Raw genomic sequence first — 24,111 nt, 5'->3', positions numbered from 1 at the left:
GCACTTGGTGAGGGGAAGCAGCTGGGTGGTGGCAGAAGCAGGGGTGGAATCCACAGGATTCTGAACTCGGGGCTTCGGGCCAGAGGGAGGAGGTGGAAGTGCTGGCCTGGGCCAGGCTCAGGGAGGTCATCGTGTTCAAGCACCCTGCATCTGTGGTCCAGAGCTGCCCATGCACAGCAGCATAGTTCCAACTATGGAGGTTGTGTCTGGGTTGTTGCCTTCTTTTCTTCCCTCCTTCTATAAGTTTGAGTGACAGGAAGAGTACTGGCTCTGTCACCCAAGGCTGAGACACAGAGAACACCAGAGGCAAAGGGCTTGCTTTGGGAGTCAAGAGGAGGCATTTGCTTATTTAAAGAATGAGTTCTAGATGTTTCTCCATGAGTCTGTAGCCATGGGATGAAAGCACACAGGAGTCGTGGGTTTGGAAGGGGATGGCATGGAAGGCCCCAGATGAAGCCAGTGGTTGGGGACCGGGGAGGTGCTGGTGTTCTCTAGCATGAAGTATAGACTGGACTGCAGCACAAGAACCAGAGACCAACCATGAAGTGGCTGGCGAGTCAGAGGGAAGTGCTCTGAGGACTGAGTTGCTTAGGAAGAGGAAGGTTTCAAGAGGGCTTGCAGTGGTGCCAGTGCTGCAGCAGCAAATGTTGGATTTAGAGTTTTGAGAGTCACTGGGGAGTGGGGAGTAAGGCCAGACTTCAGTGCAGAGAGGCAGGGGAAGGAAGAATCACTCATTTATTAAACACCAGAGCCAAGGGCTGTTCTAAATCTATTGCATGTGTTCCCCCATGGTCATCTGAAGTAGGCCCCTGACATCTTTACTTTACACATGAGGAAAACTGAGTTTGCCCAGGGCCCTTCGCAGGCTTGATGGTGAACAGAAAATGCAAAGGGAACCATGAAAGCATTTGGATGTATTGTCTACATTTTCAGCTAGAGGGTTGGTGCTAGTGGGGGAGGAAGGTGGAAGCAGGTCTGAAGAACAAGAAAGCAGTGACCGGCCTTTATTTTAAACGCTTGGGTGACAGATTTAAAACTTGACTAACTTCACTCCAGAATAATCTCACTATCCCAAGAATGACCCCGAGCTTGAATATTTCCCTATAAATCTATCAGTGCTGTGCACAAAGCCATCTATTTCGTAGAGAAAGGAGCTGCTCAGTATAGGACATGCTGATGTATCAGGTGGGCAGTGACTTGGACATGGGGGTGGAAAGAATTCAATCTTAAATTTGAAGGCACACAATAAAATCTCTAAAAGAAAAGAAAGATTTATTTTTAAAGAAAAGCCTATAGTGAAATAATTGTCTCAGTCTGTGGATAGAGCTAATTTGGGGAGAATCACATATTTTGATTTCTGGATTTTTTTAAGGAAAAACTTTTCAAGTACTAAGTTAAATGTTTTTGGATGTAGATTAAGATGAGTTACTCATCTGTTACATCGAGATGTGGAAAGTATGAAGACAAATTTTGGGTTAGCAAGGGTACCTCCAAAGTGCTTGGCTTCTGCAGATTGTTGACCTCTAACGATAATATGTCTGCATGTTCTTAGGGCCACTGCTTAAGAAATTTATTCAGAATAATGTCTTTTGCACCAGATCTCTAGCCAAAACATTCATATTTTGCCTCAAGTGCAGAGAGACCTGAGCTGAGTTTTTTATCTCTGTGTCTTTTTCCTCAGTGTTCCCGCTCTGTTAACAGAGCTATAATTAACTCACAGGACGCCAGGCAGCCAGATTCGGCCAGGCGCCAAGAAATCAGCCCCAATTACTATATTCACATTGTCAGTAATGCCCACTTCACAGCTTCTGCTAATTTGAAATGGCAAGTTCCAACTTTCCATAGTAAAATTACCATTTTTGTACTATTCTATTACATGGTGATATTTGTCCATTATTTTGGCTATGTAAACTTGGTATTATAATGACAATTAGTTGTTGAGCATTTTCTAAAATGATTTGCAATTACATCTCTTAAATGGAAAACTCACGTCTGCTCTGTTGGAGTGAGCAGTGCATTCCCTCTGTGCCCTAGATACATTTTGGGAATCAGCTTCTCATTGGGGAACAAAATGCTTTGGGATTTTATAATAAAGGTGAGCATTTACAATAAGGGATTGTTTTTGAATGTTTCCTGTTTTGTAGATTTTCAGTGTTAGGGTGGTGCGATCTCCATTATAACAGCAGAGTGTCTCCACCCTGCCCCTCTGTCTCCTTGAGATCCCGCAGGGCTGGTTCTCTGGTTGCTTTGCTGGGCCTACTCGTCCCCACTGCACTGTACCAACTCAACCACCAGGGTCTAATCTTTGGCCCAGACAGAGGTGGTGGTGGGGGGGAGGGGTGTGCAGATTGTCTCTTTTAGCTATTGCTGACCCCTACCCTGCCATCGTGGCAGAGGATGGTTATCCTCCTGGTGCACAGGAAGGTCCCCAGTTTTCCAGAGAGGCTTGTCCCTGGGGAATCAGGCTTGCTGGCCTGACTGGGTTGTACATTTTGCTCTGTTTTCAGTAGAGAAACTTCAGGAGGCATGATCTAGGCCAGTGTGCCACTCAAAGTGTGTCTGAGTGCAAGCCAGAGGACCAATAAACTGGTTGTTACTGGCCTGAGATGCTCAGAAGTTCAGAGTAGGCATTTAGAAATGTTTATAGCATCTTGACATTACAGTGACATTCAAGTGGCATTTTTATTGTATTTTATAAAAATACCAGTTCACAACAGATTGGAAATTTAAAAATCCATGGAGTGTCCTTCCCTATAGATTATTTGAGAGGCATTGATCATTATTTAACCCGCTAATCCCTGATTGGATTTTATAATAATAATTTACTTTGAATAAGGCAGATTATTTTCTTTTTCCGCTGGGCAGTGTGGTCTGCAGGGCACAATCACTGAGTCAGAGTCTTCTAAAAGGAGAAGGCAGGAGTCCCCAGAGGCAGGTGGCTAAGTGGCTAGCAGCCCCAAATGTGGGCCTCCCTGGGTGCTGGTGTCTCCCGAGTGTGTCTGCCAGGACCTGAGGTTTCAGTACAGGCTTCCCTCTGGAGCCTCAGATCTTTCTCTTCACATAGTGGCTGGAGATCTCAACCCTGCTTGTTTACTTGTCTGCCTGCCTGCCACCCTGTAATCCCTTCCACGATTCTCAAACCCTGATGGGAAGATAGGGAGTGGCAGCCCAGAGAGGAAGCCCAGATTCCTCCCTCTCCCTCAGCCAGCCAGTCAGTCATCAGTTCCTGATTTGAGCTCCTGACTGTTTCTTGCATCTGCTCACTCCTCTTTATGCCTATTGCCCCAGTGCAGGGGTCGGCAAACCACATATAGCTAGAGGGCCAAGTCCTGCCCACCACCAGTGTTCGCATACCCCAGCAGCTACATATGGTGTTTACATTTTTAATAGTTAAAACAAAAGAAGATTTTATGATACATAAAAATTATATGAAACTCAAATTTCAGTGTCTATAAGTAAGTGTGTGTGTGTGTGTGTGTGTGTGTGTGTGTGTGTGTGTGTGTAAAATAAACCTAACATAAAATTTACCATGTTAACCACTTTTGAGTGTATAGTTTGGTGGCATTAAGGACATTCACATAGTTGTGCATCCCTCACCACCATCCATTATCCCATACTGAAACTCTGTAAATAAAGTTTTATTGGAGCGCAACCATGCTCATATGTTTACCTGTTATCTGTGCCTGCTTTTTTGCTTCCAGGGCAGAGCAGAGTACTTGCAACAGAGACCATATGGCCTGCAAAGCCAAAAATATTTACTATCTGGCCCTTTCCAGAAAAAGTGTGCTGACTGATACCCTAGTGCATATTCTTGTCAGGTCCTGTGTAGTTACCATAGCAACCATCTAACCAGTCTCCTTACTTCCAGCTCTGTTCCTTCCTAGCCTGTTTGCCCTCAGAGTGATTTTCCTAAAATGCAATTCTGTAGATGAACTCATCAGTTAAAATCCTTCAGTGGCATTCTATAGACTAATGTTGTGCTCCTGGGAACACCAGCCTCAGAATAATAACACTAGTTATTAAAGGCTCTGAAAAGTCCTATGGAAAAGAAAATTATTATTATTTTTTTCTAATCACCTGTAGACATCCTGTAGCAAGGGTTGGCTAACTTTCACTGTAAAGGGCCAGATGGTAAAATACTCTAGGCTTTGCGGGCCATACCTTCCCTCTCTTTTGCAACTACTCATCTCTGCTGTAAAGTAGCCATAGACAACATAAATGGTACGCATGTTCCCCAAATTTTTATTTAGCAAAATAAAACAGGCCAATGGCCAGATTTAGTGTGCTGGCCTCTGTTGTGTAGAACAGTGGTTCTCCAAGTACGGTCCCAGACCAGCAGCGTCACATCACCTGGGAATTTGTTGGAAGTGCACATTCTTGGATCCACTCCAGACCTACTGAATCAGAAACACTGGGGGTGACCCAGTATCTGTGTCTTAACCAGCCCTACCTACCGGCTAAGGTATGAGGACCTCTGCTATAGAACCACAGAACCCACTTCAGGGAATGCTGACCTCAAGAAAGGGCCCTTTGAGATCTGGCCTCTGACCAATTTCCCTCCTTCATTCAGCACATACTGTACTCAGGCCGAATGACCTGTAGGTTCCAGAATGTGCCATCCTTTTCCCAACCCATGCATTTGTGCACATGTCCTTCTCTATGGAATGGCTCCTTTCTGCTAATTTCTTCCCTAACTTCTGCGGGACATTTGACTCGGCTCAGATGTTAAGTGTTGTGAAAGTATGTTTGAGACTCCCGGCTACTCCCCTTTCCCCACATCTGCTGGGTTTTCCTCCTCTGCCCTCAGGTAGCTGCCGGTGTGTCCCTGAACAGAGCACTTCTTGTGCACGTGGTACTGTAGTTACTGGCTTTCTTGTCTGCCTTTCCCACTTGGATATGGGCATCTCAAATGGGGCCATGTTACTCACCTCTGTATTTGCAGCACACAGGGGGCACCCCGAAATGTTTGTTGAGTAGGCAGTGAATCAGTGATAGAACACTATACTTTTAGGAAGATGCCCAGTTTCTGGTCGAGATGCCTGGTCTTTGTGTGTGAGGAGATGGGGAAGTCGAGTCAGCACCTGGGTTTCCTGGCTGTCTGTGGTTCTGGAGGTGGGAGGCTCCCCAGTCCTTTCCTCTTCTCCCCTCTCTGACTCACTGATTGATTGATGTTTGGAAATTGTGACTCATCTCGTTAGAGAAGGAAAAGGAAATTTTGTTCTCTCTGTTCTCCCTCTCTTTCAAATAAGTAATAAATAAAAGTGGCTGACATTCCACTCGGTGCAATAAGAAGCATTTAAATGCATTTCTGGTTTTCATAATTGGTAGTTTCTTGTAGAAAGGTGCTTATTAGAAGAAAAAAACTTTCTAGTGTATTTGTTTTCGGCCTTCTCGTCTGTAAAATCATAAAGCAAGTCGATGTGGGAATTGGCCCTCGCTCTTTTTAAAGATATTTGTGGCGGTTCACGTTTTGCCAGTGGAGCATTAAGTAACTTCTCTTTTAGTAAGAAATGTGAGGTGTACCCTCTCCGCCTTTGGAGTTTCAAAATGAGTTCACCAGGGTGGTGAGTAATGAGGTCTTAAGCTGGTTTATTAAATGTGAAAGAATAAGATGTTCTAGGTTGACATCATGTACCAAATATAGATAAGACCTGGATCAGCTGGACTCTAGGCCCGGGGCTCATGCTGGTGCCAAAACACACATTGAATCTGTTGATGTCTGTTTTGTCTCATGACATTGACGATTGAAGTGGATGCACTGCCTTGCCTTTTAAGAGTCTTTTCCTGAGAAATCCAAAAAAAGGCGTTAGTTCACCTATCACTGTAATATTGGAATTAGAGCTTGGCATTTCACATTGACCTTTTATTCTCTTCATGTTCACCGTGTTCTAAATGTCTTATGCTCTTGGTTCTGGAAAACTTAGTCAACATCTTTTCAAATTGTAACTCTAAATAAAGGCTCAGTACATGTTAGCCACTGTAATTATTTTATTTTAGTCAGCCTTATCATTTGCCAGACATAATGCTTAGCATCTTAGGTACCTTTATGTGTTATCTAATTAAAGTGCCCAACGGCCCTACAAGGCAGGTGCCATATACTACCTTCATTGTAGAGAGAGAACACTGCAGCCTAGAGGGACTTCCAGAATCACTTGCTTCTGGTCACACAGTTGTCAGCAGGTGAAGCCAGGACTCACACTTGGGTCCATCCGCCACACTCACTGCTGAGCAGTCACCAGCTCTGTAGCACTCCGATTTCCCTCGTGCTGATGCCCGGAGTCTCACCAAGTAAGAAGTGTAGCACAAATAAGTATTTTAACTGAGAAGCTATTTAAATGCAGGTTCCAGGAAGGGAGGAGACGACTTAGGTTCTGCTTTGCGCCTTCTCCCTGGTGAGTCCACTTCTCCAAGTTGTGCTACTGCTGTGAAGCTGTGAGGGAAAAGGAACCTCTTCTCAGTAATAATATTAGCAAGCTCTTGCTGCCCGCCTTCATTGTGCTGAGCAATTCACAGCTGTTCTCTTATTTAATTTTTGTAACTCCCTGGGAGGTAGGCATAATATCATGCCTATTTTATAGATGAAGAAACTGAGGGACTTGCGTAAGCCACTCAGCTGGTGACTGACAGAGCTGGGGCAGAGCTGGAGTTCTGCCCAGGTCATTCTGCTCCCATGGCACATGCTTAACTCTCAAGCTACCAGGCTCCACAGACTGGTTTGACCTAGCTTTAGCCCTTCCTGAGCCAGTTCAGAAGTCCAAGACTGTGACCTTCCTGCTGGCCCAGTCGCCAAGTCCCTCTGGCCACAGGGCTAAGAGCTGGGTTGGCCTGGGGAATAAGCCGAGGAGCCATTTCCAGTAAGGGAAAATCAACTGAGGGAACTTAGCAGAGAATGCGGACCCAAGGTTTGGACCTAGGGATTTGCAACTGCCCACATGAGGACGACGTGTGACAGAGCTGAGAGTCACAACTTGAATCTTCTCCCCTAAAGCAGTCTAATCCTTGCCAAGCCCTGTTTCTAAAGTTGAAAGGGAAAGAGAGTAGCTTTGGAAGAGAGAGAATCAGCGCTGCCGTCTGTCCACATGGTACAGAAAGGATGAAATGCACACAGCCACATCTGACACGAGAATGGCAGTGCCTCCATCACACCGTGCTCTCAATGGTGCCAGGCTTAGGTCATTTCCATTTCTGTATTGGGAATGGCCTTTTTGCAGATACTGGTTATATTAATCACCAGCTAACTTATCAGCATATGACACCAGATACGCAAAATTGGAATCTGACTCATGAAAGAATAGATAGTTCATGACTCAATAGTAAAGTAAATCAGTTTTAGAAAATCAAATGGATCATCAAATGGAATCAACTTTTCCCTTAAAAAACTGTGTGTAATGAATGGTCTGATAGGAATGTTACTTCAGACCTTTCTGAAAACAGCTAATTTAAAAATGGTTATTATACTCCATTGACCCAACAGTCCCATTTTTAAGAATCTACCCTCTGAAAAAAATTTAGAAATGTAGTTAAAGCTTTATGTTTGTTATCGTGTTATTTATACTTTAAAAAATGAGAACAACCTAATGTCCAATATAGGGGAATAGTTAAATTATGTTACATTCAGTCGTTGAAACTATTATATAACCGATAGTGTTTTACAAGAATATTTAATAACATGGAAAATGATCGTGATATAAATTAAAGTAAGAATTAGAGATGCTGTATCGGCTTAGGTTTTTTTTTTTTTTTGTAAGAGCAAAAATTTATTATTAAATTTATTGGGGTGACATTGGTTAATAAAATTATATAGGTTTCAAGTGTACAATTTAATAATAGGCCATATGTATATTGCATTGTGTGTTCACCACCCAAAATTAAATTTCCTTTTGTCACTATACATTTGACCCCCTTTACTGTTATCTACCTGCCCTTCCCTTTCCTCTGGTAACCACTAAACTGTTGTCCATGTCCGTGAGTCTCTGTTTGTCTTGTTTGTTTGTTGCTTTCAATTTTCTATTCCACATTTGAGTGAAATCATATAGTTCTCACCTTTTTCTGTCAGGCTTATTAGGCTTATTAGCACGATAATCTCAAGATCCATCCATGTTGTCGCAAATGGCAGAATTTAATCTTTTCTTATGGCTGCGTAATGTTCCATTGTGTATACGTACCGCAACTTTTTTTATCCAGTCATCCATCGAAGGACACTTTGGTTGTTCCACGTCTTGGCCACCGTGAATAATACTGCTATGAACATCAGGCAGCATATATTTTTATGGATAAATGGTTTCAGATTTTTTGAGTAAATACTCAGAAGAGTGATTGCTGGGTCATATTAATATTAACTACTGTTTTCCATAGTGGTTGTACTAATTTATATTCCCACTAGCTGTGCACAAGGATTCCCTCTTCCTTACGACTTCTCCGGCACTTGTTATTAATTGTCCTGTTGATGATGGCCATTCTAACAGGTGTGAGGTGGTATCTCATTATGGTTTTGATTTACATTTCCATAATAGCTAGTGAAGTAGAGCATCTTTTCATAATGTCTGTTGGCCATTTGTTTATATTGGGAGAAGTGTCTGTTCAGGTCCTCTGCCCATTTTTAAATTGGATTGTTTGTTTATTGTTCAGTTGTATGAGTTCTTTGTATTTTTTGGATATCAACCCATTATTAGGGGCATTCAGATAGTTGCCTGTCCCAGCCTAGTTTTATGAAAGAAAAATATACAAAAATAGAAACATAAATATATGCACATGTAGCATAATACATGCAAATACTACTATGTATACACAAAGGCTGGTGCACATAAGTACATAGAAAAAAGACTGGAAGAAAATAATTCTAGGTCTTAACAGGGATTATTTCTGGATGGTGTATGATTATTCGTTTTTTTAAAAAAATTTCTTTGCTATGCCTTCTCATAAAATTTTCCAAATTTTCTATAGTAAGAACTGTTACTCTTTAATTTGAAAACAATAAGAAAATGTTCAACTTACAAAAGAGAAAAGAGTCTTTTTGAAAGGCTCTGGTATTTATTAATCTATTCACTAGGGATTTTAAAGTGGGAAATAGAGGTGAAGTCCAACAGACAGGAATCCCAGCCTTCTATTTGTATGCCGTGCTTCCTGGGCCAGTAATTCAGCCTTTCTAAATCTCAGTGTCCTCATCTGTAAAATAGGGGGAGTTTCAGCAGCTGTCTTGTAAAGTTGTTTGAGTGATTAAATGAGACAAGGGACGTGAGCCCCTGGCTGGGACATGTGTCTGGAACATCTGCTATTATTACTCCTACTATTGTCGTTGTGATTAATAAAGTCCCAGCCATGTGCCAGACTCCTTGTGAAATGTGAGGAGTGTTACAATGGGTAAAAATAGTCTAACTCCTCCAGGAGCATCCAACCTGGAGGTGGGAATGGTCGCTGAAGTCTGATAGGTGCTATGTAAGTAAGGACCTGTGTGCTAAATCCTGGGAATGGGGGTGTCATGTGAACCGGGTCAGAACTGAGGGGTGGGAGCTTGCAGGAGAGCCAGCTGAGGGCCCTTCTGAGGCCACAGCAATATTTGAGAGCATTTAAGAGACAGAAGGATCTGTTGAACTTGATTAAGTGGGAGGGGTGACCAAAAGGATGTCTGGGGTGGCACTGAGGTTTTCAGTTGGACCTCTTTCCAAGAGAGGGTTCTTTTCAAGCAGATACCAACATCATCTTAAGGAAAAACAGATTCTCTTAAGCGCTCCCCTCACCTGAGTGCGTGCTCGCACGCACGCTTCTCCTCTCTCTCTCTCTCGTCCTCTTTCTCTCCCCTCTCTCCTCTCTCCTCTTTGCTCTCTCGCTCTCTGTCTCTTCCTTCTCTCTCTCTCTGTCTCTCTCTCTCTCTCTATGTGTAATAGGGGAGGGGGCATGGCTAGACAGGGGTCTCTCCATTTTTGAGTTTCCAATACTTTGCCCCTCCCCCCTTTCTTTAACTCACCACCTAGGGCTGTTTGATACTTCTTTTCACCCCATCCTAAGAATCTTATTTTGTTCTCCCAAGCACCTTGCTTTTCTAGTCATTCATTACTTCGCAAGACCAGAGGGCACAGAGGCTGGGGAGTTCTGCCTCCCTGGGGCCATCAGGAGGTTCTTTCTGCTTTTTAGAGCAGTGTGAAGAAACCATGGAAGCCCAAGTAAGATCTCTAATTATTTCTGTTGAAACTGATTATATTGAGGGTGGAGTGCATTGCCTTTAATTTCTTTGTGTGCGTGTATTTTCCCCCCTCACAAGAAGTATATTCTTTTCTTTCCTGTTTGTTCCTGCTTGATTTGGGGAGGCTGCTGTTTTCATTGCCTAATTAATGGGGAAATGTTCTGTTGAGGATTTCATCGTGTGCGTGTTCTCTGTTTGAACATGGTACAACCTGTGGACCCTTTAAAACATAGTTATATGTTTGACTCTTTATAGGGCAATAACTAGATTAATTTTGCAATGCTTTTCAGAATACCATTGTTCTTTTTAAGAGAATAGGTTTTCTGTTTTAATAAGACTTGAATGCCATCAAGACGCCTTAAATTGGCACAGTTACTTTATAATAACATGGTCCCTTAAAATGAATTGTAGAGAACGTTTTATGGCTGCCTGGTTGTTTAAGACTGCATCAGCTAGATGCTTCTTCCGCCCTTGACCACCGCTACTAACCGTGTTTTACCCTAATGTTCTTTTCGATTGCATTGTTCACTATCTTTTTAGCTTATAGCAAGGTTCGTTGTGTTTGTCTTGCCTCATTCCATGTTTCACTAATGACATTTCATTTTGTAAAGGAGAATTGAAAATTAATTGGATGATTAATTGTAAGATTCTTGTTCTTACCAACGAAAGCTATAGAAGTCCTGGCTTCAGATAAAATTCTCAATGATCCCTTAATATGCACTTTTTTATTTGTTATTTTTAAGAGCCTGATCTCGTAAAGAGAATTCAGTGAGATGGAAGATTTTTTTTCTGTGCCTTTGCCACAGCTTTATTTCCATTGTAAGGCAGAATGTCATTGTAATAAAGTGTAAGGAGTCGGAGGACTCCTCCTTATCTCCCGATGTCCATTAAAGGTCTCTTCTTTGCGAGTCACTGCCCTATGAAAGCAGGTGGGCTCAACCAGGGCCTTTGCTCACAATGGGGACTGACCCTTGGGAATGGCTAATGTAGGGGTGAGGGAACAGGGAGCAGGAGCGGGAGCAAGGAGCTTTCTGTCTAGGGCGACTATGGTGAGAACCCAAGAGGGATTAGTTTGGGGGTACTGTGAAGAATGAGATCGGGTGCTCAGAGAGTTTGAAATACTAGTGGGATACTAGATACAGCTATGTAGATCTATGGCAATATTGAGATGCTAGCGAGCACTCTCCAAGATACTGCTAAGTGGAGCTGCTCAGTAGATAGGCTGGCGCTCGGAAGAGTGGCAGAGATACGTGAGCCATCGACCTGGAGACAGGTCTCATCTCTGTGTCACTTCTGGCAGTGTGTCATAGGAAAGTCTAATCTATTCAATCTCTAATTCTTAGTTTTCTCCGTAAACTAGACATAAAAAGAACTTCTGTAGAAGATTGCTGTGCTGTGAGGATTGAATGAGCTTAATTCACAGGAAAATGCTTTGTAAACTCTAAGCTAGCAATAAATATTAGTTATTATCGTTATTATCATTCTTATGTTAAAACATAATTTGCCCAACCATTTGGGAAGCATTGCACACTATAGCCCCACGTGGAGATTTGCAGTGCATACTATTATCTGTGTTTGTTCAGTTGTTTGTTCATTCAGTCACAATATTGATTAGTATTAAAGCAGTATATTTTAAAAAGCAACAGGAGCAGCCATTCTTTGAAGCATTCTACAACTATTAAAAATTATGTTTACAGAGAGAGAGTTTCTAGTGTCTGGGCAGGCTTAAACAAAACAAGCAGCTTAGGAAATATATAGAGAGTATTATTACAATTATAAAAGAAACACTCAGAAAAAAATACTGGAAGGAACTATGCCAAAATAGTGAGGACAGGCAAACCTCTTTTTATTGTGTTTCTTTCTATTGCCCTTCACAAATGCTGCATTTTTTTTTTACAAATTGAAGTTAAGACCATCAGCAAAATACTATGACTTGCTTTGTTGCGGTGGTCTGGAAGCAAACCGGCAATATCTCTGAGGTATGCCTGTACCTTAGGAGGTGGGACTTGGAATGATTTTTGCTTTTTTATTGTACTTTTGTATGCTTTAAGCTTACATTACTATGACATGTATTACTTCTATATAAATTAATTAACAATAACAACAGCAGCCACCACCCCCCCATACAGGTGGGAATTAGATGTCTGAAGGACTGAAAGGACAAATGTATTAATTTCATGTTTTTTAATATTCTCTTGCGTTCATCTTGCTTTAAATACTACTTTTTATCTGGCAGCAAAAATGTGAATCTGACTACACAGAAACTGTAGGAATGAAACCAAAATGTTCCTAAGCAGAGTCTTGAATTACTCTGCCCTTTTGGGATCTCCTATTTAAAGTTTTTTGATGATGAAATTTGATCTTGATTTTAGCTAAATCTATTGTATACTAATCTAACATTTCTATTTAGTGAATGTTTTCAGCAGCCTGTAGAGACCAGAGATAATAAATTGTTACTTATCTTCTATTTTGCCCATGAGTGCCATGGAATCCGGTTTGCAGGCATATATAAATGGATATATTTATGTGTGTCCCTGTCATGCATAAGAGGATGGTAGAAGTGTACTCAATGTTCTTTCCTGGGAGAAGTAGATTTCTCTAGTGCTTTCATAATTCTTGACTCCTGTCTTTCATTATGAGAATACCATATTTACCAATCTCAAGATTTCTAATTTGGCTCAAAGCACTTACTATCAAGGTGTAATTTGTGCCTTTTTTCTGTACTTGGGGTCTCCTTGTTCACTCCCTTCTAGGATTCTTGCTCCTGCCTTCTCTGCTGACACCTTCATCTTCTGGTTCTGCCTGCTCTGTGCCACCTGTCACCTTCTCCAGAGTCATCCCTTTCTCTCACCTTGCGGGAAAATTCTTCATACAGCCTTCACTCTGCCACCAATTTTAGTGCCAGAAAACTTGCTGTTCTCCTTATATTTGGATAGCCAGTCTTCCTTTTAACTGATATTTTGCTGCTAAATGTGTGTGGGGGGAGGTCATATTGGTTAATTGCTCATTCATCTATTCACTTATTCTTCTATTCAGTACATATCCTGTGCTGGGTGCTGGTATGGTAGTGGTGAACAAGACAGACGCAAATCTTGCCCCCGTGTTAGGCCTGGTGTTTCATCCCTGGATCCCGGGATCGGCCTTTGTTCCTTCCCCTCACCTCTTCTCCCTCTTCAGAGATTATTGCTGCTGTAATTGGGGTGGAAAACAGAGGCAGGAGGGCATTACATAGAAGAAAGGAGAAGCAAAGGGTCAGGATGGAGCAGAAGACCTGAGTCTAGTCTCAGTAGGTCACTAAGCTGCCAGTGTGCCCATCTGAAATGGCGTAATAACCATAATAAGGCTACCAGTTATTTATTACCGATTAATACAGTTCAGTATTTTAACAAGCCCTTTGCCTCAGCAATCCTGTGATATAGGTTGGCTATTTTTGTCTCTATTTCATATACAGACAACCTGAAGCTCAAAGATATACCACAAAATGATAGAATAGAAATTCGGATCTAGGTTTGGTGATTAAGGCCTGCACTCTTCATTACACTAAACAGCAGATTGGCTTGAATGATCATTTCCTGAAGCCTATTGCAAAGAACACAAGTTGCTAAGGAAATTCCTAAGAAAAAAGGCTTAGTGACCAGTGACCTTAGGAAACACCAGGCTCCTCAGAGTTTCCAGTCCACAATAATGTTAATCCTTTACGTGATGTTTCATCTGTCCGTTCAGCACATACTCCCTAGACACCCAAGAGACATGAAAAGTTGCGGTTAAAGGGTGCAGGTGGGGCACCAGACCACTTAGATGTGGTTTCTGGCCCCACCGCTTATTGTGTGACCTTGGGCAAGCCACTTAACCCCTCTGCATCTCAGCCGTCTCCACTGTGAAGATCCTACTTCATCAGGTTGTTATGAGAATTAGATGATTTAATACAAATAAAGTACTCAGAATGGCTGGCACACGAAGAGTATCTTATGTGTTGGCTGTTATTATTGCTGATATTGGCTCAACATAGAATGGTGCAAAACACATCCAGGTCCTAAGAAGTCAAAAAGAGAGGAAGCTGGCTCTATTTTATCCAGCATTTCCCATTCTCTTTTGCCATCATATTCATTTGCCCACCTGAATCCTAGAACCCATGGCTTCGTGGGGCACTTTGCAAATACTGGTTCTGGTGGTTTCGATGGCTTTGCACAGATTCAGAATCCAGCAGGCCAACCTCAGTGCCTTCAAACTGTATCCAGTCAGTGAGATGTCACTGGTGTCAGAGTTGGAATGGGCTGCAGCAGGCCGCCTGGTTTCTCGTTCCAGACCTCACGTGGAGGACAGTTTTATTTGGACCAGAGCAGAGGAGATCTCTTTCCTACAAGCCTAGAAATGAAATAGAAGAGCTTGTGAAGCAGGCTTCTTATCTAATCACCACCAAATCTCAGATTGCAGGAGGAGAGGGGGGCTTTTTCTCCCCAACTTGTGTGTGTGTGTGTGTGTGTAAGGTTTAATGGTGATAGCAGATTTCAGCAAAGGCCTCACCATCTTTTGTTCTGTATCAAGCCTAACTTAGAGAGTACCTGACAATAATAAACCTATTTCTAGACAAATAGAGAAGTCATTCCCATGCTTTTGCCGCTGCACATCCTCAGAAATGGCAGATCTGTGCCTGAGGGATTGGACCTTCCTCAAATAGCAGCATGTAGTTAGGGTTGCTTTCCTGTCTCAGCTTTGTGGATCTCACCAAAAAATAATCCAAGGAGCAGAGCTGTGATTTCCACCGAACCTCTACAGTATCCTGAAATAATCAGCTTGTGTTCTAAGTTCATGAAAATGGGGCATCAGTGTTTGTCCACAGTGATTATGCAGTGGGCCCCGATGAGCTATCAATTATAAATGGAATCCATGAAGAATATAACTTTAATGCATCCTAGTTGCAACCTATCTAAAACAGATCTGTTGAGACAGAATAAATATTAGGTATTTGATCATATTGGAAGTGGTTTAGAGTTTTGACGTGTCAATAGCCTCAAACCTCTAGGAATGCCTCTGTATTCCTTAAGTAGTGAAGATACAGGGTAATTCTCCTAGCTTTTAATATATTCACAGAATTGGAATCATCCTTTTCAAAACCGTCATTCTGGGGCTGTGAAGGAGGACCTGTCCGTGAGGAAGCATGTGTAGCACTTGGTTTTATTGGAGTGTTCTGGGCATTCGTGAGGGCACAGACCTGGCACTCTAGTGCCGCTCCGTCCTGGCACAAGGAGCCAGCTTGCTGAGTTTGCCCCGGCTCCAGCACTTTCACTGCACTGTGACTTGGGCAAGTCACTGTGGGCGATAGGACGTTGTCGTGTACTTTTAATGAGTCAATGCAGATAAAGTGTTTAGAACAGAGTGTGGCGTGGAGTAAGGCAGGCAAGCGTTGATTACTGATGTGGCTTAATATAACTTCCACATAGCTCCTGAGTAACCAGAGGAAGTTATGAGAATGTGCAGGGAAGACGTACTACTTGCCATTGAGATTTAGGGAAAAGCCAGGAGCTCAGGAAGCACCTCCATGTGCATTCTGTCTCTTGTGGACACTGATGGTTGGTTGTGCCAGCCACCAGGTGCTCTGGGTCCAGAATCAGTCACTGCTCTTAGGCACCCACAGTGCTGGGCAGGGGAGAGGTCTGAAAACAGACGTATGGTTTTTAAAAATATAGTTTAGTACAAATATATGCCATTGTAATGTAATGAGTTACAGAATGGTATAGAAATCCCAAAATAAGTTAATTTCAACTGGAAGATCTGAGAAGATATTTGAATTAGACCTTCCAGGGTCAGCTGCCCCTGTGGGCAGTACTCCAGATAGGGAGTATCAGGGGCGGCATTATCCAAAGACACTGACCAGGAAGCACATTTTCTCCCCCTGACTTGAAGCTGACAGGTCCCTCAGGAGTGAATTCAGGCCATCCAGACTTAGACAAGAGCCTCACTCATGGCTCGTTGACTCCGTGCTGCTGTCAGCAGCCTGTCCTTCCCTCACCTCCTCCAGGCTGGATTTCCCTTCTCACAGGTGGATCTCTGAAGGAAATCAGCCCAGGCCAGCAGGCTGGGGGCTTGGAGCTGGGACCATTGGAGGCCAGATCGCCTCCCCAGCCAGTGCCTAACACCCTGGCCAGGGCTGGAGACCCACTGTGCCTTCCATCTGCTGGCACCTGCTCCCAGAGCCCACTGTGGTCAGCTCAGTTCTCATCATGCCCCAGAGGCTAGAGTTTTCAGGTGTCTCTGAAATTTCTTAGCCACCCATTCTTAGATTATGGCCTTGGGCAAGTCTCTTTAATAGTTAATCTCACTCATTTTTTTTATAGTTTTATTCTTAGAGAGTAAGCTTATCTTCTGTGGTTTGGAGCTATCGTGCCCTTGTTCCCTTTGTGTCATTGGCTAGCAATGTTTAAAGTGGGAGCATTCTAGGAAAGGGAAATTGTCTTCAGGGGATGGTGAGTGGTCTTGTATTGCTGAATTACTAGGCATGGGGACTACATGAAGTAATATATATATGTTACATTGCATGTATGTTATATTAGAACAACTATTTATGGAGCAAGGGCGGGGAGAGAGAGAGAGACAGAGAAAGAGAGGAGGCGAGCAGGGGTGAGTACATGTGTAAGCTTGTCGAGGGAAGGGAAGGTGTTTTGTGGGATGATTGTGCAAATGAATGAGACCTGCCCAGCTTTGCACCCCCTGTGTGCTAGGGCCTTTGCCCAGGTGGCCCATGCTGCCAAGCAGAGTGCGCATCTTTGGAAGAAACTGGAGTGAGAGAGAGAAGTAATGAAGGGGCAGGACCGCCTGTGCTTGGGTTTATGGATGCTTTTTCTCTAAGAGCTATTCTTATAGTTGTTGTCATGATTGTCTGTGTCTGTAGACCTCCTTTTTGTGCACCACTTGTCCTGAGTATCCACAGTGACCGGAGACTGTGCTAGGTGACAGCGGCCCTTGTGTCAGGACCTTGTTTCTCTCTCATGCATAGTGGCAGCATGATCCGATTTGTGCTCCAGAAAGGCCACCCTGGCTGCAGTGCACATGGGGATAGTGGACGTGAGGAGCAGTGAAGGACTTGCCTGACATCACACAGATGATAACAGACAGTACTTGGCTGGCAGCTCCCCAGTCTTGCCCATGCCATTCCTCTGGGGCCTCTTGGTGCCACCATGTGCCCTGGCTCCTGTGTTCTAAAATCCCCTCTGAGACAAGGTTGAAAAGAGCAGGCACAGATAGAGCTTCGTGGCTGCCCTGGTTATGCTCCTTGAGGGCTCATTACCCACCAGTCACTGCTCTCTACTTCTTTTAATCCATAATCCAACAGGGCTCTCCTCTGAACAGGTCACACAGCATGCCATCAGCGTGATCCTCTGGGCTGAGCAGATCTGCCAGGGTGATGCCCGAAGGTGGGCTCGATGGGTGAGCAGTAGGCCTTCCTTGTAGAAGCACAAGAACACGGACCATTTCTTGAGCATCTACTGGCCTCCTGCCAGGACGTCCCCACCTATCAGAGGGGAACTTGATAAATCCATCCCAGCGCCAACACCCAGTCCCATGACTTGGGTCCCAGCTGCCTTTAGAAAGAGACTGTATGGGATCTTTTTCCATTTAACACACTTGCGATTTAGCTAAGTGTCTTTTTCAGAGACTAATAAAGTCTTAACAGCTTCTGAAACACCACACTAGACCTGATAGTAGCTGACAATTTGGATTTCATCTCCAGTGGGAAAGATTCAAAACTGCAGGTTTTAGAAGCTTTTAAAAGCTTATTGTTGGTGTAATGTTTATTGAACACAAATTCTTTTGCAAATAATGGCCTGTAACTGCTTTAAAGAAATAAACTCCACTTGGTTAGCCAGGGCATGTATCTGTCAATGGTAAAACCACAAACACACATTCTGTTAGCTGAATTGTTTAATTAAACCACATCCTTGAAATGATCCACACTATATGAAGGGGCAAAATGTGTACCACACTTTCGAAAAGATATGTAAAGGGTCCCTAGAAACAAATAATCAAAATTTATCCTAGACAAGTCATTTCCTTTCTCTGGACCTGTTTTCTCGTTTGTAAAATGAGGTAGTAGGCCTAGGACGCCCACCAAACCCTTGGGCTAATGCAGTTTGAAGTCTCTGTTACTTGAAGTAATTGTAATGCCTTAGGATTTTATTCATTTTTTTCCCCCCTCTATCTTCATATAAAAAATAAACAGTAGGGGATTCTCATATCAAATGGATATTTAAATATGAGAATCGAGACCAAGACTATGGCCCAAGTCGATCTCCTAGTCGACCCTGTCCAGTCTTGCCATTGCTTGTAAAGGGGCTCAGAGTCCCAGGCATGTGGGTGGTGAGGGCACAGGAAAAGCCTCTAGAGGCCTTTTCAGGATGTTCCTTTTGCCCAAATAGGAGGCAGAGGAGAGATAGGGGCAGGAGGCTGTGAACTAAGAAAGAGCAGATCCCAGGGTTGACCCCAGTTATGCAGCCCATCAGCTTATGGCCTTGGACCTCCTCGAGCCTCTTTCCTCATTGGTAAAGAGGGCCGGCCAGGTCACCTAATGGGCTAGTACTGAGAATTCATGAAGACAATACCTGGGTGTTACAGTGAGCACCCAACAGCTGAGGCTGTCATCACCTTAAGTACATTAGACTACCAAGATGTAGTTAAACCAATAGGCATCCAGACTTCCCTGAGCCTTAAAGAGAGAAAGTTTACGTTTAGATGAGGAAAGTTGAACTCCGTTACCCACAGAAGTGACCAAATTATACTTTTTGAAATTTCGCCTCCTGTTTTAATAAAACTTGAATCTTCACAATAAAGGAAACTCTGATGTCAAGTTAGTCTTGAATTTTCAGCTTTTCCAATATGTGAGCTTATAGAATCATACACTGACAGTGGTTGAAAGGAACTTAAGATGTACCAGTTATTTCAGAGTTGTAAAGCAGAGACTAAAATAGTTTGAAGCTGAATTTTAAGCCTCTTTTGGCCGGATCAAAGAAACCCAAACTTCTAAAAATACCAAATTAGCTTTTTAAGCATAGTTTCTATCTTTAGTTGAAAAATGTGTGCAGTGTGTGCTCCTGAAGCCTACTTAAATGTATCCATGGAAATTAGCATTTATCTTGAAAAATGAGTCCTTTGGCCTGTGCTAATAAAGTCACTTTCTCTGCCCTTGACCTCCCCTCTTCTCGGTGTCAGGATTCCTCGGCATAGACCAGGGCCTCCTCCCTTTTCCTTTCTTAGTTCATCTCTGTCTTCTCACTGGAGTTAGTTGTGGTATGTTATACTCTTGAAAACCAGGATAAATAAATATGGAATAGAACTTTCAGTTTACATGTCATAAATTAAAATAGATATTCCTACACAGGGCATAATCTGAAATATTTGTATTTGGGTTTCAAATGTGTTACATGGTGCTCTTGCGGCAGATTGGCCTTTCTAATTGCTGTGCTTGTTAAAATTCAAATTAGTCTTTACTTTCCTAGCAAACATTGACTGACAGTCACAGAAAGTGGCCTAGAATCCTGTTGAGTAGTGGGAGGCCAGGCGGCCAGGAGTAGAACACATAGGACAGACCATTCATAGAGAAGTAGTTAGACTTGACTTCCAATTCTTCCACTGTAGATACTTCAGAAACAAAGCTGCTTGTTGTACCTCGCTGGTTGTGGGGGAGAATAGGGGAGGCAGCCCTCCCCATGCCATCATTGATGGAAACACTATCTCAAATACAGGCTTCGTGTGGGCAGGCCAGACCCTGCCCAGGTGGGGTACAGAAGTGTCAGCAGTGGGCCACACTCCCAGGATTGCAGAGCCTAATCTCCAAGAGTGGGCACGGTCTCCCCCGGCCTCTGCTAAACATCTCAGACCTTCACATTTCTGGTCAGTACATACCCTTTGGGTACAGAAGTGCCTGAGGCTATCTGGGGACTTTGGGTGGGATCTCTGCCAGTTTTGAGACAAGGGAAGCAGTACAAGTGGAAAGAAAGGGAAATGATTTTTCTTAAGTACCTACTTCGTACCAAGCTAAGCACATTCACACACATCAGCCACTTAAATCCTCACAACACCCTGAAAAGATACTTTCCCTATTTAGCAACTAAGACTGAGGCTCAGATAGGTCCCTGGCTGCCAGTAAGTGGTAGAACTAATACTGAGTCCAGGCTCATCTGAATATAAAAATCATGCTTTTGCCACTATGCCATCCTTGCCCTGTTGTGTGGTTGTGTTCTGTCTACTTTCAAAAAGATTTCAGATGGCTTGCAAAGGTGTAAGAAGTAAGGCAATGAAGCTAGGAGCTAGTAGGAAGGAAGAAGAAATAAAGAGAGGAAGAAACAGTGATTAGATCCAGAGCTGGGTGACTATGTAAAGTTATATCCCCCAGATCCTGTATGTTTCAGTGATGAGACAGACAGACTTGATTGTGAGCTTCCCAGCACCCAGTGCAAAGGTGGGCAACCAGGTGAGTCAGTCTCTCTCTCTCTTTCTCTCTCTCTCTCTCTCTCTCTCTCTCTCTCTCTCTCTCTCTCTCTCTCTTAAGCTGAAAAAGCATTTGTTTAAGAAGAGCGCAAATCCCTTGGTGTTGGTAAAATTTCTCCCCAGGATCCTCATAAAGAGGATTTTTGTGTTTTCTTTTATTGCTTGCAAGTTTCTAGCAACATAGTGCCATTGGCATGTATCTTCTAGGTTAATAGAGGTAGCATTGCCTTTATCTGAAACAAGAAATGAAAATTGCAGGCCCATCATGATTGTATACTTTTTTCTAAAGGTAGAGGAACTTCTGTCTGCATTTATGAGGTGTGGGTGGCACATTCTTATTTCAGATACAGGTTAAATGTGGCATGTAAAACACTGATCATTAGAAGCAGAGAACCCCCCCATCTTGAATCTGCTTGGTTCCCTTTTGGAGTATATACTATTTTGTAACAAGGAGGTGTGTAGGAATTATCTTGGCTACAAGTAACAAACAACCTCTAATGCTGGCTGGGTTAAGGAAATCTGCTGGGGGGCAGCAGACAACCTAGAAGAGGGCCTGGAGTCCATCTGCTCTTCCTGACTCTCCCTTGACTTGCTCTGCCAGCTGCTTGTTCTGCTGCATTCATGTGGTGGAACATGCTCTCAGCATGTCCTGTGTGTGCATGTGCTTGGGTTCAGCATTGGAGAGGGAGAGAGGTTCCTCACTCCTCACAACTCTGTTTCATTTCCAAAACTTTGGGGAAGGACCCTGGCCCAGTGCAGATTTGATGTCTCGTTTACATCAGAGTGCTGTGGCCAGTGGAGAGGTCATATGCTAATTTACTGGGTGGGGAGAGGGACAGGTCCCAGAGAAGAAAGCCTCAGTGATCCAGGACCCCTCTTAAGTGCTATCTGTAGAGGTATCGGTGACCAACAGACTGTCTATTCTCCACATTCAGTGATAACGACCTGATGCCTTCATGGAGTCATGACTTCCTATCACCACTGACCCGGACAGGGTTCTAATCAGGGACCTTAAAGCGAAAAGCTCTAGATCTTATTACTGACCAGTTCAGCCAGCTGCCGCCTTCCTTTGATTCTAAAAATGATACTTGGATTTTAGAGGATTGCTTTTCAGGCAGCTGAAATCACTGCTTACGCATTCTGGTATGTTTCAGGAGAGAAGAATCAGATTGCTTCATTTGTCCTTGTCCAGGTACTCATGTCCAGCAGAGAGCCTTTGGGTTTCAGCAAAGCCAGGCCTGTTCCTCAGTACAGGCTAAATGCCTGTGGTTTCTTTGTAGCCTGAACTAACCTCGCAGCCCTTCTCTGCTCACCATCCATGGCCCCTGGATGACTTGTGGCCTCAGCAGAAGTCACCTCATGTTCATACTGCAGCCCCTAGAAGGCACTTGTTTTCCACGAGAGACTCATCGGGATCCCTCCCTGTCAAGCCAGTGATGGGAGAACCGGGGACAGGAGGGAATAAGTTCTACTTTTTTGCTTTGACCACTTGAATAAAGTTTGATATACCCACAAAAACAGTGGTCCCCAAACTTTGTGGCACCAGGGACCAATGCTCCTATGAGAATCTAATGCCTAATGATCTGAAGTGGAGCTGAGGCGGTGATGCTAGCACTTGGGGCGGCTGCAAATACAGATGAAACTTTGTTTGCTTGCCTACCGCTCACCTCCTGCTATGAGGCCTGCTTCCTAACAGGCCACGGACCTGTACCAGTCAGCAGCCTGGGGTTTGGGGACCCCTGCCCAGAAAGATGCACACTTCATTAAGTGTACACTGAACCAGTTTTCCCAGCTGAACTCATTCGTATCACCGACGCTCAGATCAAGAACATTACCAGCACCATCAGAGGCCCCTTTCAGGGTCTCTTGAATGGCAAAAAGTTTTAAAGAAAGGGAAAGGAAAACAATATTTACTAACTAGTTTTTATGGGACAGGCTTTTTGCACACCTTTCACCTTGCCCCAAATCCTCATTTTAAAGATTGGGAATCAAACCCAAAATGGTTGAGTGACTGGACCAAAGCCAAGGCCACAGAACCAGATCTCAAGTCCACGCGGTTGGGTTTCATTCTCTCCCTGTCTTTTATAGATCATTAGGAAATGGAATACCATATTAATATTTTCAAAACTTCTTACAAAATTTCAAGTGTTGTATAATGATTAAGATAGAAACTAGAAACTAGGAAACGAGAGCTTTTAATCCTAGCTTACACGAAATTCTAACTAGTAGGAAATCTGGGCAGTCCTGGGAAACATCACACGCTCTGAGATGAAAGTCAGCTAAATTGGGATCTAATTCTATAATCTAAATATAGATGGAGATATATTACAGGTTGGCCTTTTCAGCTTAGGAGAGGATCATTCACTGTAAAAACTGCCTTTTATGTCATAGAGAGGAGCGGCTGGCTGTGGTGACAGCTCAGGAAGGCAAGGAAGGGGGGCTCTTACTTTTTTATTCTCTAGTCTTTATTTTCTTAAATTTTATAATAAGTATGTATTCGTGCATTACACGTGTGATAAATGAGTTGAAAGGGCAAGCGAGAAGACATCTCAGTAAGTGTTTTCTGGGTGGACAGAGGTGGTTTGCAAGTGGGACTTAACTTTCCTGGTCTTTTTTTTTTCTTCAGCAGTGGTAACCATAGAGGATCAAGATAGTCAGCTGCTATCCATGGGACAGACACCCTCCCTGAGTTGATTAGCATATTGGCCTTTGTGTGACAAAACTCTTATTTAAAAAAAAAAAATGTTTTATTATAAAATTAATATAGTAGTTCTTCCTTATCTGCAGGGGATGTTTCAAGGCCCCCAGTGGATGTCTGAAACCTTGGATAGTACCGAACCCTATATATACTGTGTTGTTTTCTGTATGTACATACCTGGGATAAACTTTAATTTATAAATTAGACACGGTAAGAGGTTAACAACAACAATAATAAAATAGAATACTTATAACAATATACTATAATTAAAGTTATATAAATATGGTCTCTCTCAAAATATTTTATATTATATGTACGGCATGAGTATGCTAGACAAAGGGGTGATTTGCATCCCCAGTGGGACGGAGTGGGACAGCACTAGATTTCATCATGCTACTCAACGGTGCACAATTTAAAACTTATGACTTGTTTATTTCTGGAATTTTCCACTTAATATTTTCAGACCAGTCAGACCACAGTTGACTTCAGATAACTGAAACCTCAGATAAGGGGGAACTACCGTATGCTCATAAAATTAAACCATTTCAGACACGCATAACAAAAAATTTAAAGTCTTCCCTCTCCCATATTTTAGAGTTTCCCACTTTAAATTACATAGCATATAATTATTTATTTTGATTATTGTTTTTTTTCCCATTAGAATGTAAGGACAGAAATCTCTGCCTATTTTGTTCAGTGATGTAACTTAAGCATCAAGAAGAGGATTTTACATGTAGTAGTGGTGAATAAA

At 43.0% G+C, this 24,111-nt stretch overlaps 1 protein-coding gene and 1 long non-coding RNA gene across 14 annotated transcripts in view; both read left to right on the top strand.

The window, feature by feature from the left end:
• Positions 1 to 24,111, top strand: part of CUX1 (cut like homeobox 1) — a 339,895-nt gene that overhangs the window by 97,331 nt on the left and 218,453 nt on the right. The window lies entirely within an intron of this gene.
• LOC120591517 (uncharacterized) lies at positions 1,989 to 7,792 on the top strand. The gene is made up of 3 exons (XR_005649908.1): positions 1,989 to 1,999; positions 2,893 to 2,897; positions 5,061 to 7,792. It is a non-coding gene; the product is annotated as an uncharacterized LOC120591517 (long non-coding RNA).

Source organism: Pteropus medius, unplaced genomic scaffold (assembly GCF_902729225.1).
Source record: "Pteropus medius unplaced genomic scaffold, Ma_sr-lr_union100, whole genome shotgun sequence".
NCBI lineage: Eukaryota > Metazoa > Chordata > Mammalia > Chiroptera > Pteropodidae > Pteropus > Pteropus medius.
Note: the sequence above shows the minus strand (reverse complement) of the source record. Positions and strands in the feature narration are given on the sequence as shown.